The sequence below is a fragment of the Chiloscyllium punctatum genome, chromosome 3 (genome assembly GCF_047496795.1).
Source record: "Chiloscyllium punctatum isolate Juve2018m chromosome 3, sChiPun1.3, whole genome shotgun sequence".
NCBI classification, from domain to species: domain Eukaryota; kingdom Metazoa; phylum Chordata; class Chondrichthyes; order Orectolobiformes; family Hemiscylliidae; genus Chiloscyllium; species Chiloscyllium punctatum.
Window position 1 is genome coordinate 40,393,738 of NC_092741.1, and position 10,000 is coordinate 40,403,737.

A 10,000-nucleotide genomic window follows, 5' to 3' on the forward strand; every position below is an offset into this window, starting at 1 on the left:
TCCTGCCTGCAGGAGACTGATGCCAGGCACAGCGGCAGCAAAAATAACCTGTCGCTGCATTGCGTGCGTGGCCCAACACGAGTGCAGAGGGGTGACTTGAGCAGCCCCTGCTGGCGGAAAAAGCCTACTGCACCTGGTATTCCCAGGCGGTCTCCCATCCAAGTACTAACCAGGCCTGAGTCTGCTTAGCCTCCGAGATCAGACGAGATCGGGCGTTTTCAGACTAGTATGGCCGCAGGCGCTGGTCCCTGCCTTTTCTCCCCACTTCAAGGCGTGCTGGCTAGCCACATTTTCTTTGCTGCTCTTTCTCTTGATCCCCTTTGTTTTTTTTTTCTCTCTTTTCTCTTTGCTCTTCCTCCTCCGTGCGTGCTTCCCTCCCTCCCTCCCTCCAGCTAGCCCTTGCCCACCAGGCTCCTGTCGTCTCCCACATCCCCACACAGGCCAACTGCAAGACCTCCCCCTGCTTCATAGGGCTGCAGCCTGCATTCTCTCATCCTTCCACACTCCTCCACGCCTCCATTTCGGAATGGCAGGCAGTGACCAGTGGGGTACCGCAGGGATCAGTACTGGGACCGCAGCTTTTTACAATATATGTTCATGATATAGAAGATGCTATTAGCAATAACATTAGCAAATTTGCTGATGATACTGAGCTGGGTGGCAGGGTGAAATGTGATGAGGATGTTAGGAGATTACCGGGTGACCTGGACAAGTTAGGTGAGTGGTCAGATGCATGGCAGATGCACTTTAATGTGGATAAATGGATGCTTATCCACTTTGGTGGCAAGAACAGGAAGGCAGATTACTACCTAAATGGAATCAATTTCGGTCAAGGGACAGTACCGAGAGATCTGGGGGTTCTTGTACACCACTCAATGAAGGTCAGCATGCAGGTACAGCAGGTAGTGAAGAAGGCTAATAGCATGCTGGCCTTCATAACAAGAGGGATCGAGTACAGAAGCAAAGAGGTTCTTCTGCAGGTGTACAGGGCCCTGGTGAGACCACACCTGGAGTACTGTGTGCAGTTCTGGTCTCCAAATTTGAGGAGAGACATTCTGGCTATTGAGGGAGTGCAGCGTAGGTTGACGAGGTCAATTCCTGGAATGGCGGGATTACCTTACACTGAAAGACTGGAGCGACTGGGCTTGTGTACCCTTGAGTTTAGAAGACTGAGAGGGGATCTGGTTGAGACATATAAGATTATCAAAGGATTGGACACTCTGGCGGCAGGAAACGTGAGTGCCGAAACAGAGGACACAGCTTAAAAATACGGGGTAGACCGTTTAGGACAGAGATGAGGAGAAACGTCTTCACCCAGAGAGTGGTGGCTGTGTGGAATGCTCTGCCCCAGAGGGCAGTGGAGGCCCAGTCTCTGGATTCATTGAAGAAAGAGTTGGACAGAGCTCTCAAGGATAGTGGAATCAAGGCTTATGGAGATAAGGCAGGAACAGGATACTGATTAAGGATGATCAGCCATGATCATATTGAATGGTGGTGCAGGCTCCAAGGGCAGAATGGCCAACTCCTGCACCTATTGTCTATTGTCCTCCTTTCCTGACTGCCAGCCGCAGACAGCGTGCAGCCCCAATCCCTTTCTTTCCGTCTTTCTTGCTGATTTTGGCAGCGCTCCGCTCTCCTCCCCTCCCTGTCTCCTGCCTGCAGGAGACTGATGCCAGGCACAGCGGCAGCAAAAATAACCTGTCGCTGCATTGCGTGCGTGGCCCAACACAAGTGCAGAGGGGTGACTTGAGCAGCCCCTGCTGGCGGAAAAAGCCTACTGCACCTGGTATTCCCAGGCGGTCTCCCATCCAAGTACTAACCAGGCCTGAGTCTGCTTAACTTCCGAGATCAGACGAGATCGGGCGTTTTCAGACTAGCATGGCCGTAGGCGCTGGCCCCTGCCTTTTCTCCCCACTTCAAGGCGTGCTGGCCAGCCACATTTTCTTTGCTGCTCTTTCTCTTGATCCCCTTTGTTTTTTTTTTCTCTCTTTTCTCTTTGCTCTTCCTCCTCCGTGCGTGCTTCCCTCCCTCCCTCCCTCCAGCTAGCCCTTGCCCACCAGGCTCCTGTCGTCTCCCACATCCCCACACAGGCCAACTGCAAGACCTCCCCCTGCTTCATAGGGCTGCAGCCTGCATTCTCTCATCCTTCCACACTCCTCCACGCCTCCATTTCGGAATGGCAGGCAGTGACCAGTGGGGTACCGCAGGGATCAGTACTGGGACCGCAGCTTTTTACAATATATGTTCATGATATAGAAGATGCTATTAGCAATAACATTAGCAAATTTACTGATGATACTGAGCTGGGTGGCAGGGTGAAATGTGATGAGGATGTTAGGAGATTACCGGGTGACCTGGACAAGTTAGGTGAGTGGTCAGATGCATGGCAGATGCACTTTAATGTGGATAAATGGATGCTTATCCACTTTGGTGGCAAGAACAGGAAGGCAGATTACTACCTAAATGGAATCAATTTCGGTCAAGGGACAGTACCGAGAGATCTGGGGGTTCTTGTACACCACTCAATGAAGGTCAGCATGCAGGTACAGCAGGTAGTGAAGAAGGCTAATAGCATGCTGGCCTTCATAACAAGAGGGATCGAGTACAGAAGCAAAGAGGTTCTTCTGCAGGTGTACAGGGCCCTGGTGAGACCACACCTGGAGTACTGTGTGCAGTTCTGGTCTCCAAATTTGAGGAGAGACATTCTGGCTATTGAGGGAGTGCAGCGTAGGTTGACGAGGTCAATTCCTGGAATGGCGGGATTACCTTACACTGAAAGACTGGAGCGACTGGGCTTGTGTACCCTTGAGTTTAGAAGACTGAGAGGGGATCTGGTTGAGACATATAAGATTATCAAAGGATTGGACACTCTGGCGGCAGGAAACGTGAGTGCCGAAACAGAGGACACAGCTTAAAAATACGGGGTAGACCGTTTAGGACAGAGATGAGGAGAAACGTCTTCACCCAGAGAGTGGTGGCTGTGTGGAATGCTCTGCCCCAGAGGGCAGTGGAGGCCCAGTCTCTGGATTCATTGAAGAAAGAGTTGGACAGAGCTCTCAAGGATAGTGGAATCAAGGCTTATGGAGATAAGGCAGGAACAGGATACTGATTAAGGATGATCAGCCATGATCATATTGAATGGTGGTGCAGGCTCCAAGGGCAGAATGGCCAACTCCTGCACCTATTGTCTATTGTCCTCCTTTCCTGACTGCCAGCCGCAGACAGCGTGCAGCCCCAATCCCTTTCTTTCCGTCTTTCTTGCTGATTTTGGCAGCGCTCCGCTCTCCTCCCCTCCCTGTCTCCTGCCTGCAGGAGACTGATGCCAGGCACAGCGGCAGCAAAAATAACCTGTCGCTGCATTGCGTGCGTGGCCCAACACGAGTGCAGAGGGGTGACTTGAGCAGCCCCTGCTGGCGGAAAAAGCCTACTGCACCTGGTATTCCCAGGCGGTCTCCCATCCAAGTACTAACCAGGCCTGAGTCTGCTTAGCTTCCGAGATCAGACGAGATCGGGCGTTTTCAGACTAGTATGGCCGTAGGCGCTGGCCCCTGCCTTTTCTCCCCACTTCAAGGCGTGCTGGCCAGCCACATTTTCTTTGCTGCTCTTTCTCTTGATCCCCTTTGTTTTTTTTTTCTCTCTTTTCTCTTTGCTCTTCCTCCTCCGTGCGTGCTTCCCTCCCTCCCTCCCCCCCTCCAGCTAGCCCTTGCCCACCAGGCTCCTGTCGTCTCCCACATCCCCACACAGGCCAACTGCAAGACCTCCCCCTGCTTCATAGGGCTGCAGCCTGCATTCTCTCATCCTTCCACACTCCTCCACGCCTCCATTTCGGAATGGCAGGCAGTGACCAGTGGGGTACCGCAGGGATCAGTACTGGGACCGCAGCTTTTTACAATATATGTTCATGATATAGAAGATGCTATTAGCAATAACATTAGCAAATTTGCTGATGATACTGAGCTGGGTGGCAGGGTGAAATGTGATGAGGATGTTAGGAGATTACCGGGTGACCTGGACAAGTTAGGTGAGTGGTCAGATGCATGGCAGATGCACTTTAATGTGGATAAATGGATGCTTATCCACTTTGGTGGCAAGAACAGGAAGGCAGATTACTACCTAAATGGAATCAATTTCGGTCAAGGGACAGTACCGAGAGATCTGGGGGTTCTTGTACACCACTCAATGAAGGTCAGCATGCAGGTACAGCAGGTAGTGAAGAAGGCTAATAGCATGCTGGCCTTCATAACAAGAGGGATCGAGTACAGAAGCAAAGAGGTTCTTCTGCAGGTGTACAGGGCCCTGGTGAGACCACACCTGGAGTACTGTGTGCAGTTCTGGTCTCCAAATTTGAGGAGAGACATTCTGGCTATTGAGGGAGTGCAGCGTAGGTTGACGAGGTCAATTCCTGGAATGGCGGGATTACCTTACACTGAAAGACTGGAGCGACTGGGCTTGTGTACCCTTGAGTTTAGAAGACTGAGAGGGGATCTGGTTGAGACATATAAGATTATCAAAGGATTGGACACTCTGGCGGCAGGAAACGTGAGTGCCGAAACAGAGGACACAGCTTAAAAATACGGGGTAGACCGTTTAGGACAGAGATGAGGAGAAACGTCTTCACCCAGAGAGTGGTGGCTGTGTGGAATGCTCTGCCCCAGAGGGCAGTGGAGGCCCAGTCTCTGGATTCATTGAAGAAAGAGTTGGACAGAGCTCTCAAGGATAGTGGAATCAAGGCTTATGGAGATAAGGCAGGAACAGGATACTGATTAAGGATGATCAGCCATGATCATATTGAATGGTGGTGCAGGCTCCAAGGGCAGAATGGCCAACTCCTGCACCTATTGTCTATTGTCCTCCTTTCCTGACTGCCAGCCGCAGACAGCGTGCAGCCCCAATCCCTTTCTTTCCGTCTTTCTTGCTGATTTTGGCAGCGCTCCGCTCTCCTCCCCTCCCTGTCTCCTGCCTGCAGGAGACTGATGCCAGGCACAGCGGCAGCAAAAATAACCTGTCGCTGCATTGCGTGCGTGGCCCAACACGAGTGCAGAGGGGTGACTTGAGCAGCCCCTGCTGGCGGAAAAAGCCTACTGCACCTGGTATTCCCAGGCGGTCTCCCATCCAAGTACTAACCAGGCCTGAGTCTGCTTAGCTTCCGAGATCAGACGAGATCGGGCGTTTTCAGACTAGTATGGCCGTAGGCGCTGGCCCCTGCCTTTTCTCCCCACTTCAAGGCGTGCTGGCCAGCCACATTTTCTTTGCTGCTCTTTCTCTTGATCCCCTTTGTTTTTTTTTTCTCTCTTTTCTCTTTGCTCTTCCTCCTCCGTGCGTGCTTCCCTCCCTCCCTCCCCCCCTCCAGCTAGCCCTTGCCCACCAGGCTCCTGTCGTCTCCCACATCCCCACACAGGCCAACTGCAAGACCTCCCCCTGCTTCATAGGGCTGCAGCCTGCATTCTCTCATCCTTCCACACTCCTCCACGCCTCCATTTCGGAATGGCAGGCAGTGACCAGTGGGGTACCGCAGGGATCAGTACTGGGACCGCAGCTTTTTACAATATATGTTCATGATATAGAAGATGCTATTAGCAATAACATTAGCAAATTTGCTGATGATACTGAGCTGGGTGGCAGGGTGAAATGTGATGAGGATGTTGGGAGATTACCGGGTGACCTGGACAAGTTAGGTGAGTGGTCAGATGCATGGCAGATGCACTTTAATGTGGATAAATGGATGCTTATCCACTTTGGTGGCAAGAACAGGAAGGCAGATTACTACCTAAATGGAATCAATTTCGGTCAAGGGACAGTACCGAGAGATCTGGGGGTTCTTGTACACCACTCAATGAAGGTCAGCATGCAGGTACAGCAGGTAGTGAAGAAGGCTAATAGCATGCTGGCCTTCATAACAAGAGGGATCGAGTACAGAAGCAAAGAGGTTCTTCTGCAGGTGTACAGGGCCCTGGTGAGACCACACCTGGAGTACTGTGTGCAGTTCTGGTCTCCAAATTTGAGGAGAGACATTCTGGCTATTGAGGGAGTGCAGCGTAGGTTGACGAGGTCAATTCCTGGAATGGCGGGATTACCTTACACTGAAAGACTGGAGCGACTGGGCTTGTGTACCCTTGAGTTTAGAAGACTGAGAGGGGATCTGGTTGAGACATATAAGATTATCAAAGGATTGGACACTCTGGCGGCAGGAAACGTGAGTGCCGAAACAGAGGACACAGCTTAAAAATACGGGGTAGACCGTTTAGGACAGAGATGAGGAGAAACGTCTTCACCCAGAGAGTGGTGGCTGTGTGGAATGCTCTGCCCCAGAGGGCAGTGGAGGCCCAGTCTCTGGATTCATTGAAGAAAGAGTTGGACAGAGCTCTCAAGGATAGTGGAATCAAGGCTTATGGAGATAAGGCAGGAACAGGATACTGATTAAGGATGATCAGCCATGATCATATTGAATGGTGGTGCAGGCTCCAAGGGCAGAATGGCCAACTCCTGCACCTATTGTCTATTGTCCTCCTTTCCTGACTGCCAGCCGCAGACAGCGTGCAGCCCCAATCCCTTTCTTTCCGTCTTTCTTGCTGATTTTGGCAGCGCTCCGCTCTCCTCCCCTCCCTGTCTCCTGCCTGCAGGAGACTGATGCCAGGCACAGCGGCAGCAAAAATAACCTGTCGCTGCATTGCGTGCGTGGCCCAACACGAGTGCAGAGGGGTGACTTGAGCAGCCCCTGCTGGCGGAAAAAGCCTACTGCACCTGGTATTCCCAGGCGGTCTCCCATCCAAGTACTAACCAGGCCTGAGTCTGCTTAGCTTCCGAGATCAGACGAGATCGGGCGTTTTCAGACTAGTATGGCCGTAGGCGCTGGCCCCTGCCTTTTCTCCCCACTTCAAGGCGTGCTGGCCAGCCACATTTTCTTTGCTGCTCTTTCTCTTGATCCCCTTTGTTTTTTTTTTCTCTCTTTTCTCTTTGCTCTTCCTCCTCCGTGCGTGCTTCCCTCCCTCCCTCCCCCCCTCCAGCTAGCCCTTGCCCACCAGGCTCCTGTCGTCTCCCACATCCCCACACAGGCCAACTGCAAGACCTCCCCCTGCTTCATAGGGCTGCAGCCTGCATTCTCTCATCCTTCCACACTCCTCCACGCCTCCATTTCGGAATGGCAGGCAGTGACCAGTGGGGTACCGCAGGGATCAGTACTGGGACCGCAGCTTTTTACAATATATGTTCATGATATAGAAGATGCTATTAGCAATAACATTAGCAAATTTGCTGATGATACTGAGCTGGGTGGCAGGGTGAAATGTGATGAGGATGTTAGGAGATTACCGGGTGACCTGGACAAGTTAGGTGAGTGGTCAGATGCATGGCAGATGCACTTTAATGTGGATAAATGGATGCTTATCCACTTTGGTGGCAAGAACAGGAAGGCAGATTACTACCTAAATGGAATCAATTTCGGTCAAGGGACAGTACCGAGAGATCTGGGGGTTCTTGTACACCACTCAATGAAGGTCAGCATGCAGGTACAGCAGGTAGTGAAGAAGGCTAATAGCATGCTGGCCTTCATAACAAGAGGGATCGAGTACAGAAGCAAAGAGGTTCTTCTGCAGGTGTACAGGGCCCTGGTGAGACCACACCTGGAGTACTGTGTGCAGTTCTGGTCTCCAAATTTGAGGAGAGACATTCTGGCTATTGAGGGAGTGCAGCGTAGGTTGACGAGGTCAATTCCTGGAATGGCGGGATTACCTTACACTGAAAGACTGGAGCGACTGGGCTTGTGTACCCTTGAGTTTAGAAGACTGAGAGGGGATCTGGTTGAGACATATAAGATTATCAAAGGATTGGACACTCTGGCGGCAGGAAACGTGAGTGCCGAAACAGAGGACACAGCTTAAAAATACGGGGTAGACCGTTTAGGACAGAGATGAGGAGAAACGTCTTCACCCAGAGAGTGGTGGCTGTGTGGAATGCTCTGCCCCAGAGGGCAGTGGAGGCCCAGTCTCTGGATTCATTGAAGAAAGAGTTGGACAGAGCTCTCAAGGATAGTGGAATCAAGGCTTATGGAGATAAGGCAGGAACAGGATACTGATTAAGGATGATCAGCCATGATCATATTGAATGGTGGTGCAGGCTCCAAGGGCAGAATGGCCAACTCCTGCACCTATTGTCTATTGTCCTCCTTTCCTGACTGCCAGCCGCAGACAGCGTGCAGCCCCAATCCCTTTCTTTCCGTCTTTCTTGCTGATTTTGGCAGCGCTCCGCTCTCCTCCCCTTCCTGTCTCCTGCCTGCAGGAGACTGATGCCAGGCACAGCGGCAGCAAAAATAACCTGTCGCTGCATTGCGTGCGTGGCCCAACACGAGTGCAGAGGGGTGACTTGAGCAGCCCCTGCTGGCGGAAAAAGCCTACTGCACCTGGTATTCCCAGGCGGTCTCCCATCCAAGTACTAACCAGGCCTGAGTCTGCTTAGCTTCCGAGATCAGACGAGATCGGGCGTTTTCAGACTAGTATGGCCGTAGGCGCTGGCCCCTGCCTTTTCTCCCCACTTCAAGGCGTGCTGGCCAGCCACATTTTCTTTGCTGCTCTTTCTCTTGATCCCCTTTGTTTTTTTTTTCTCTCTTTTCTCTTTGCTCTTCCTCCTCCGTGCGTGCTTCCCTCCCTCCCTCCCCCCCTCCAGCTAGCCCTTGCCCACCAGGCTCCTGTCGTCTCCCACATCCCCACACAGGCCAACTGCAAGACCTCCCCCTGCTTCATAGGGCTGCAGCCTGCATTCTCTCATCCTTCCACACTCCTCCACGCCTCCATTTCGGAATGGCAGGCAGTGACCAGTGGGGTACCGCAGGGATCAGTACTGGGACCGCAGCTTTTTACAATATATGTTCATGATATAGAAGATGCTATTAGCAATAACATTAGCAAATTTGCTGATGATACTGAGCTGGGTGGCAGGGTGAAATGTGATGAGGATGTTAGGAGATTACCGGGTGACCTGGACAAGTTAGGTGAGTGGTCAGATGCATGGCAGATGCACTTTAATGTGGATAAATGGATGCTTATCCACTTTGGTGGCAAGAACAGGAAGGCAGATTACTACCTAAATGGAATCAATTTCGGTCAAGGGACAGTGCCGGGAGATCTGGGGGTTCTTGTACACCACTCAATGAAGGTCAGCATGCAGGTACAGCAGGTAGTGAAGAAGGCTAATAGCATGCTGGCCTTCATAACAAGAGGGATCGAGTACAGAAGCAAAGAGGTTCTTCTGCAGGTGTACAGGGCCCTGGTGAGACCACACCTGGAGTACTGTGTGCAGTTCTGGTCTCCAAATTTGAGGAGAGACATTCTGGCTATTGAGGGAGTGCAGCGTAGGTTGACGAGGTCAATTCCTGGAATGGCGGGATTACCTTACACTGAAAGACTGGAGCGACTGGGCTTGTGTACCCTTGAGTTTAGAAGACTGAGAGGGGATCTGGTTGAGACATATAAGATTATCAAAGGATTGGACACTCTGGCGGCAGGAAACGTGAGTGCCGAAACAGAGGACACAGCTTAAAAATACGGGGTAGACCGTTTAGGACAGAGATGAGGAGAAACGTCTTCACCCAGAGAGTGGTGGCTGTGTGGAATGCTCTGCCCCAGAGGGCAGTGGAGGCCCAGTCTCTGGATTCATTGAAGAAAGAGTTGGACAGAGCTCTCAAGGATAGTGGAATCAAGGCTTATGGAGATAAGGCAGGAACAGGATACTGATTAAGGATGATCAGCCATGATCATATTGAATGGTGGTGCAGGCTCCAAGGGCAGAATGGCCAACTCCTGCACCTATTGTCTATTGTCCTCCTTTCCTGACTGCCAGCCGCAGACAGCGTGCAGCCCCAATCCCTTTCTTTCCGTCTTTCTTGCTGATTTTGGCAGCGCTCCGCTCTGCTCCCCTCCCTGTCTCCTGCCTGCAGGAGACTGATGCCAGGCACAGCGGCAGCAAAAATAACCTGTCGCTGCATTGCGTGCGTGGCCCAACACGAGTG

At 51.9% G+C, this 10,000-nt stretch overlaps 6 non-coding genes across 6 annotated transcripts; all 6 read right to left on the reverse strand.

Moving 5' to 3' along the window:
• Positions 1-121: 121 nt before the first annotated feature.
• On the reverse strand, positions 122-240 carry LOC140469254 (5S ribosomal RNA). Its single transcript, XR_011956041.1, has one exon. It is a non-coding gene; the product is annotated as a 5S ribosomal RNA (ribosomal RNA).
• Positions 241-1,771: 1,531 nt separating this feature from the next.
• LOC140475738 (5S ribosomal RNA) lies at positions 1,772-1,890 on the reverse strand. Its single transcript, XR_011960229.1, has one exon. It is a non-coding gene; the product is annotated as a 5S ribosomal RNA (ribosomal RNA).
• A 1,531-nt stretch (positions 1,891-3,421) lies between these two features.
• LOC140475118 (5S ribosomal RNA) lies at positions 3,422-3,540 on the reverse strand. The gene has a single exon (XR_011959702.1). It is a non-coding gene; the product is annotated as a 5S ribosomal RNA (ribosomal RNA).
• Positions 3,541-5,075: 1,535 nt separating this feature from the next.
• LOC140475129 (5S ribosomal RNA) lies at positions 5,076-5,194 on the reverse strand. Its single transcript, XR_011959713.1, has one exon. It is a non-coding gene; the product is annotated as a 5S ribosomal RNA (ribosomal RNA).
• Positions 5,195-6,729: 1,535 nt separating this feature from the next.
• Positions 6,730-6,848, reverse strand: LOC140475140 (5S ribosomal RNA). The gene has a single exon (XR_011959723.1). It is a non-coding gene; the product is annotated as a 5S ribosomal RNA (ribosomal RNA).
• Positions 6,849-8,383: 1,535 nt separating this feature from the next.
• On the reverse strand, positions 8,384-8,502 carry LOC140475150 (5S ribosomal RNA). The gene has a single exon (XR_011959730.1). It is a non-coding gene; the product is annotated as a 5S ribosomal RNA (ribosomal RNA).
• Between the last annotated feature and the right edge of the window lie 1,498 nt (positions 8,503-10,000).